Genomic DNA, 8,780 nt, shown 5'->3' with positions numbered 1-8,780 from the left:
CACCAACTTTGTTTATTTTGCAACTTTATATAATGTAACATTAAACTAAGATTGCAGGGTATGTTTTTATATAACTTGATTTGTTTGATTATCATGTTGAAGGCTCACACGATATAAGCAATCAAAATCATAAAGCTGGCTTGGTAGAGGGGCGGAGTACTCCATGTATATATGCCAATGCGCCCTTGGTTCAAAAACTCGGCTATCGACCGAGATGTATTGGTCTTTGTAGTTGCCGAGTTACCCATTTAGATGGCTAGATACACTTCTTTACCTTGCTAGATACACATCTCTGGCAAGCTAGATACACTCATTTACCTTGTGAGATACATATCTCTAGCAAGCTAGATACAACCATTTAGACTGCTAGATACACTTCTTTACCTTGCTAGTTACACATCTCTAGCAAGCTAGATACACGTCTCTAATTATCTAGATACACGTGTTTAAATTTCTAGATACACTTCTCTAACTTGCTAGATACATATCTCTAATTATCTAGATACACTCGTTTAAGTTGTTAGATACATACTTCTAACTAGCTAGATACACTCCTTTATGTTGCTAGATATATACCTCTAACTAGCTAGATACACTCATTTAAATGAAAGAGTATATATCAAAATAAAATTAATAACTTTCATTTTATTTTCAATTTAAAGACAAAGGAATATAAGACTCAGAAGCAAAATGCCACTATCTAATTCTAAACGCAGTTCAATTATCAGTGAACATTCACTTTGTAGTTCATCATGCTTTCAATAAACTCCCTAAAAATAGCAAACAAGTACCAAGACAAATCGACCATATCATCGCCAATGGCAACCACCAATCACTCCATTCCTCCTCCGAGCAATCCATCATCGAGCTTCATTTCATTGTAGCCTACCAGCAATCCGTCGGCCACTGCTATTCTGAAACCAGCAACATCTTGGCACGAGACCGGAATTAGAACTGCTACCACCATGCAAGAAAACTGGCAACATCATAGACTATAATTCAGCAAACTGGCAAGGTTGGCAGACATCAACAAATATGATCCAAACTTATTTTTCAACGAAAAGTCAAATAATTATACACTTTTAGCAAACTCGATCAATTTCATGAAACATTAGATTCTCAACTGCTCTAACAATACAGTCTACACCACACGAATAGGCTAGTAGACAGCAAAACTAGACACAAGGGTGAGTTAAAATTAAAGAGCTTATCAAGGCTCGATAGCTAATAGATACAACCAGTACTATTTTCCTACTCTAGAATGTTTATAAAGGGATGATCATAAAAGGAACTACCGTAAAACGAACTTTGCAAGAAATTCAGTAATAAGTAGTAATTAATTATTGTACTCCCTCCACAAACCTATTTTCACCCCATTTGCTTTATTGCGGTCTCCAAGACGACACTTTGACCGTGTTTTTCAAAGTCTATATGTTACTTTTTTTTCTTGAAAATTTTTTTCGTGAAAGATGTCATGAAAATAAGTAAATAAGTGTAAATGTTTTTGTTTTATAATTTAATAATTTTTATTTCCCAACTTATTTACGGTCAAAGTTCGGAAACTTTGACCTCCCAAAAGCAAATGGGGTGAAAATAGGTTTGTGGAGGGAGTACATCTTATGGAATTAATTACTGTACACTCGCTTAATATACATCGACATGTTGAGATGTTCAGCTATGAAAACAACACGATTATAACCATATCATCAGCATCAAAACGTCATGAGTACAACGTTAAAATGGCATGACTCATATCCTGGTTTGAAACAAATCAAATTGAAACTTGCATATTTACTTAAAAGGAATAAAAATACCGTCATAAGCATCCCACTTCAGTTAGTAATTGCCAAAAAAATGGCAAAAAGATCAAGATAGTCATTACTCATGGTAGTTATTAACGCATATGAGCTTCCAGATGTAATGAAGCGAAAAACGTCAAACAAGGCAAATTGCATGAAACTTGAGAATTTCATTTCCATTTTCTGTTTTCTACATTAAATTACAACACCGCCTTGAACCAAGGCTTTCAGTAGGCAGCTCGCAAATTCAGTAAGAAATCGGGGAAAAAAGAGAAAATTGATCAGGCAACAGTGAATTGAAACAATGAACTGAATTTGGGAATGACGATTTATCTATGGCAGTGGCAGCTCCAGATACACAAGTTGATTTGTGTATCTTGTAATACTAGCTTGTGTATCTACGGTTATATATTATGCAACCACCACTCACCACCTCACGATCACCACCACTGACCAGTGACCAACCCTACGCACCAGTAACACCTGATCCATCACGCAACACCGTCCACTAACCTCACCCATGAACCATCGCCACCAATATCAACACCGACCCCTCCACGCAACCCACATGTGATTACCCCACAGTGTAAGCATAATCGAGTTTTATGAAGAAAAGAAGTGAAAACAAAGTAAGATGTAACTAAATCACTTAAAACTCGATTTAAATAATGTAAGATCTACCAAACACGGAGTAAGATTACCTAAATCAACATAGAGGATAATTTTCAAAAGAACAAATATAATGAATTGAGAATAAAATGATTGAAAAATATACCTGAGATTAATAAAAAAATAAAGATCATTGAGGGTGGAATTATGCAGGAATACAAGTGTCCTATTTTTTTCAAGTTTCAGATCTAAAAATGCTAGATCTACCCATCTTCGAACACAGATAAGGACGCCAATAGGACTGACAGACGACATCGCTAGAACTCCGACATGACACCAACTCCACTAATAAGACACCACCAGACCAAAACGTTATTGATCCAGCCAGGTTATTGCGAAATTTGGAGTCGGATAATGGTCTCAGTCAACGTTTTTGTCGCCGGCAGAGGTGACAAATAAAGCTAGCGGTTGGTCGGGTTCGTCGGCGTAGATAGCAACGGTAGAATCATCATGTTCCAACAGTTCTCATAATGGCCGGAAGCTGCGACGAGTGATGGTGGTGGTGGAGGATAAGGACAAGGGAGAAGGGAGTTGGGAATTTGGGATAATAGGTAAGGTGAAGGAAAAATAATGTACGGGTTGATTGTTTTTAAATTTGTTTTTGGGGTAGTTCGTAAGTTCGTATGGAACTTTAGTTCGTACCTGACCCCGCCCCTATATATATATATATATATATATATATATATATATATAAGAGATATTTAAAGGTAGGGTGTAAGAGGGTAGGTGAGTGTGTTGTCGACATATGGTTGGTCCGTGTTTAGATAAGATTTTCAAATGAAATGCGATGGTCTATGTTAGACGGAAGTTAAGACGGGAATTATTATTATTACTGTCACTATTATTGTCCGACCAAAAATATGTATACATACATTCTTATATAAATTATGCTTTAAAAATATAATTTAATAATACGTATTTTTATATAAATGAGCTTTTATATATTACTTTTATGAAAATCGTGTTTGACATAAAGTTAATTAAATTGAATAATTCAAAAATATATAATAAAGTAATCAAACGGTTTAATAAATTTTAAATGTCAAAATGGGAAATTCGCGGGTATTACACGTTCATCCATCACATTTCTTTTAGAAGAATCAATTTGATACATATAATAGGCTGATGTAAATTGCTCACTGATTAATATTATTTTTATAACCAATATATATTTTTAAATTCATTATAATATAGGGAATTAGAAATAACATAATCAACGCTCAAGAAAAATTCAATGAAATCAGAATACAATTACTGATAAGAATAAATAGAACCAAATCAATAGCAAACAACAAACAATTATTAATGTCAACAAAAAATAGACTTTTAAACAACAATAAAAAAATGACATAAAACCAAAAAAAAAAAAGATGCAAAAAGCTTATGTGTAAACATTGACATAAATAATATTTGAAAATAAGTTCAAAATAATTAAATATGATAAATTTGCATGAAATGAAAAATACCAAAAAAATAATTAAAGATTGAACAAATTATTATAAAAGACAAAAGAAACTAATTTCACAGAAAAATCAACTGATAAAAAAAAGTGTTTGTGAAAAATATGCATATACAAAAATATCAACTAAAAATATTAAATTTGGACTACAACAAAAGTATAACAAAACTGCATAACAATATTAAATCTGGATAATTAAATACTTTTAGATCAAGTAATACCTTAGGTATTAACGGAACTAGCTTATAATATGGGGAAAACTAAGTTAAAATAGAGTGGATAGAAGTATAGAACGATGAATATGGACTTAGGATGATGATAAAGAGTGAACGGAAATGCAATGCAAATTATCATCATCGAATTTATCAAATCAAGTTGCTAAAAGTAAGACCTAAGGGTGAGAGAGTGTGAGGTTTAGACGGTGAAGGGCTGAGAGGAGAGTAATTGTGTGTATTTTTAGGTTTTTTATTAGGTGAGTCAAATTAAATAGGGTTTGTAGATTGTAGTTGGTAAAGGGCTGTTATATTTGGGTCATGCGAATTTTGCCCAAACTGTGATTGCTTACGGCTTATGCCCATTAATTTTGGGTGGTGCTCATTCATGTACATGATTTTACTCAATCATGGACATAAACTACCATTATACCCTTATCTTTTTTATACTGTCATTTTCCATCTCATCCCAATTCAATAAAATCCTTAATTACTAACACCACCAACCACCGCGCCACAACCTCCACCACCTCATACCGCACCACCAATACCACCTCTGGCACCACTGCCCCACCCTTCTCCACCATCTCGGACCTCATATCGCACCACACATACCACCTCCTGCCACCACCGAACTAAATAATCCTCCTCCCCTACTAACGTGTAAACCCCTTACTCCCCCATCCCAGCCCCACCAGACCAACCCTCGGACAACCTCTGACACCATAGCCAACCTTAGATTGGGCCACCTAGACCAGTCCCCACCACACCCAGACCCTACAACCTCAGATCCACTCGCACCACCACTGAACTCAAGCGTGGCATCTCCATCGTCTTCCTACACGCCAAACAACCGCTTCTCTCACTCTCCTCCATGAACGTCGGCCACCTCTGACCTCTGACCTCCGCTCCCCCACTCATTTATCACTCAACCATCCTTTCCTTTCAGTAACCTTAATTTTCATAAATTCCAATTTCATCAAGCCTGAATTGATTAAATCTTCCTAATTTAATATAATTGATCTAAATTAACTTAGTTAGAATCATTATTTGATAAATTCCAATTTTATTGGACTAATTTGAGTCAAATTTGATTAATTTTGAGAGGAGGGATAGAGAGAAATTTTTCTTTTGGTTTTAGAAGGGTAATGAATGGAAAAATAATGACAAAAAGTACATGAATGAGTAATTTTCGTCCATGAATGAGCAACTACGTTAATTTTTGCTTAAGGGGCCCATTTTTTTTAAAAAAAAATATGAATTCTTTTATAAAATGTTTTTACAGAGTGTGATGTTAAGATGGTGAAGGGTTGAGAGGAGAGTAATTGTGTGTATTTTTAGGTGTTTTATTAGGTGGGTCTAATTAAATAGGTTTTGTAGATTGTAATTGGTAAAGGGTTAGTATATTTGGGTCATGCGAATTTTGCCCGAACACTGATTATTTACGGCTTACGCCCATTAATTTTCGCTTAAGGAGCCTATTTTTTAAAAATATTAATTATTTTATAAAACGTTTTTTACACAGGCGTTAATAAAAAATCATGCATGACTTTACATTATTAACCTCATAAAACTTCCATTACTTACCATGGTTGAGTGATAAGGGCGTCAATGTAGTTTGTGGATGGTTTTACAATGACTTATTGTAAAATATTTTATAAGAGATTTACTCTTTTTTTTTATAAAAAAAATTTAGAGTAGCCCTAAATACGCTATCAAAATGTCCTGGGATACTCTCTTTATGTTTCATATGACTGATTTTCCCTCCAACTTCCAACCTCTCGAATGTAGTTATTATAATAAAATCAGAGGTATTTTCGTCTATTACTAACAATTGGAGTGTCCCAGGATATTTTGTGAGTGTATTTATTTTCACCCAAAATTTATTAGAACTAGTATTGGTGCCCGGCTTCGCCCGGGCTACCTCTACTTACCATTAATTTTTTTTTTCCATTAAATAAAATTACTTAAAAGTTGCATAACCCATAAATTTATCATTAATATATTTTTCTATGACATATCCTAAAATTACGATGAAATAAAATTTGAGACAAATTCACTACTCCCGCCATTATTATTTTACTCTTATTAATGAAACAATAGTAATAACATTTCACTACTTACTCGTAATCATTGTTACATTCACTATTCCCGCCGTAATTATTGTTACTGTCACTACTGTCGCATTGCTATTGATAATTTACTACTCCCGCCGTAATTATTGTTACTTTCACTATTGCCGTATTAATATTGATTATTTCACTACTCCCGTTGTTTCTACCACTTTCACTAATCTCGCTGATAATATAGTTACTTTTACTATTCAAATGAGTTTTTACTATCATATAACTATATCCAATGTTACTACATTTCTTTTCTTTACTGACAAAATTACTTTTTGTAATACCCCGTAATTTAATAATAATTTATGAGAATAATTTATGTAATTTAAATAACTAATTAATGATATTTCTAATAATAAATGCAAATAAGACGTTAATTAATAATAAAGTAAGTAAGCAAGTCGGGAATTGGACTTAGAGCTAGTTAAGCCTTAGGCCGTCTGATATAGATTATTGGGCTAATTATGTTAGGCCTAGTATGAGTAGTAGTCGGGATTTGAAGCGGGATTTAATAATAAAATAATAAGTATAATAATTATATAGTAATTCCTAATAATAATCGGAATAAGGCAACGGTTTCCTAATTGTCCTCATATACTCTATAATTCTAGACTATAAATACCATGATATCTGAAAAATAATTCAAAAAGAAAGAAGAAGGAGATTTAAGAGACGGAAGGAACAATTAGCGATAAAAGGTAAGACCGTCTTATAATTTAATGTATCGATTTTATAACTTATATAACTCGTAATTTAGACCGCCTCTAGACTAGCTAGGACCGTGACCTTGACCGTGGGACACCAGGGGGTGACCAGACCCACGTTGGACCGCCGTTGACCGTCAATGAGGGGGTGTTTGACCGGCGTTTTGTGGTGGTGTTTGTTAGGGTAAATAATACATATGAATCAGTTTTCACCCTTGTTTCGTGTGACCCATACCTTACCGAGGCTTGGGTTAAGATAAGGGGTGAGAGTCGACCATGGGGAGGTGTCGTGGGTGGTTGTTGCTGGTGTTTTACGCGGTGGTTGCTAGATATGTAAGCTAGGGCAGATTGTGTTTAAACACGATGGAACCGTTTGGATACTCGTTGTCTTAACCTGGATATGGCGGGGATAGAACCGGATGGTTGAGTCGACCATCTTGGGGGTGTTTTGGCGGTTGCAGGTGGTGGTTTGTGGTGGCGGCAGTCGGAAAATGCAAAAACAGGGGAATGGGGATATAGTGGTTGTTTGTGTCAGTTTTGGTGGTTGTGGGTTGCCGTGAGGGATCGTGGACAGTGGTGGAACCACCGTGGGTCATTGGAGACCATGATGGTGGCCACTAGTGGTCGTGGGGTGGTGCAAGATGATGAGTGGGTGTGTTGAGGTGTTTGTGTTGGGTTTTTGAGGGGCTGTTTAGGGCGTGGTTTTCTGACCTGGTTAGGGCGGTTGGAATGACGAGTGTGGAAGCTAGGCTTGACTTGTTTATGGGGTCTGTTATAGCAAAACTTGAGGAACAAACAGCTGCCTTGACTGTCGTGGTCTCCGATGTTGGACACGGGTCCACTGCAGAAGGTGTTTCTGATGCACGGCTTGTAGCCTGGATGGAGGGGATTGATGATAGGCTTCAGAGTTTGGAAAGGGGATTAGTGACTGTCCGTGATGAAGTCTTTAGCCATGATGATCGTCTCACTTTTCTTGCAAGTCAAGGAGGTACTTTGGTCAAGACGGGAAAGATATCAAGGTGGATCAAGCATTGACATTGGAGGCCACGAAGGCATTGTCTTTAAAGGTTCTCAACTTTGAGACAAGCCTCACTGCCCAGGCTAATCATGTTCGGAGTTGTTTTGATCGTCTTGATTCGTTATAATTCTGTACTCGTCTTGGCTATGTCAATCCTCACAACATCCGCCACCCTTAAACCTATCCTGCCCCTCCCCTGTTTTCGTCCGCCTTACTTCTTTTGCTTTCTTCTGTTTCCTTTGGTATATTTTACTTTCCTCAAATAATTTGTTATTCGGCCCATTTTGGTATACAACTTGTTATTCGGCCCGGTGGCTTTAAACATGTTATTTTCATTCGGCCCATTTGGCTTTAAACATATTTTCTTGGTTTGTATGTTACAATAATTTCGTAAGTGCTTATGGTTATTTACGGTTTAATTGTTTTTATTAATCGTCTTTATCTCTTGCCTCGTCGTATATTATTCTAGTCATTTTATGTTTGTTCTTATCTTTTCGATGATGTCAAGAGGGGGAAAGAACGACCATGGTAAGCATTTGCCTAAGCTTGCTCCTTGTCAGAACCAATTGTCTGTTAGGGTCCTTAAAGGTTTGGTCTTGTATATAATTGTTTGATCTTGCGTTAATCTTTATCTATAAAGATGACGGTATTATATTAAGGGGGAACTATATACTTAGTCACAATTTTAGAAGACTTGTCATCATCAAAAAGGGGGAATTTGTTGGACCATATAAATATATGTTTATGTTTTGATGATGTCAAGAGTACTTGATATTTTATATACTCGTTGCGCGTA

The 8,780-nt window shown here is 35.8% G+C and overlaps 1 long non-coding RNA gene across 1 annotated transcript; it reads right to left on the bottom strand.

The window, feature by feature from the left end:
• Positions 1-625: 625 nt before the first annotated feature.
• LOC141612195 (uncharacterized) lies at positions 626-3,110 on the bottom strand. The gene is made up of 2 exons (XR_012529012.1): positions 2,575-3,110; positions 626-976 (listed from the first exon to the last, which is right to left on the bottom strand). It is a non-coding gene; the product is annotated as an uncharacterized LOC141612195 (long non-coding RNA).
• Positions 3,111-8,780: the final 5,670 nt, after the last annotated feature.

This window comes from Silene latifolia, chromosome 11, assembly GCF_048544455.1.
Source record: "Silene latifolia isolate original U9 population chromosome 11, ASM4854445v1, whole genome shotgun sequence".
NCBI classification, from domain to species: domain Eukaryota; kingdom Viridiplantae; phylum Streptophyta; class Magnoliopsida; order Caryophyllales; family Caryophyllaceae; genus Silene; species Silene latifolia.
The sequence above is the reverse complement of the archived record's forward strand: the minus strand, read 5'-3'. Positions and strand labels throughout refer to the sequence as shown.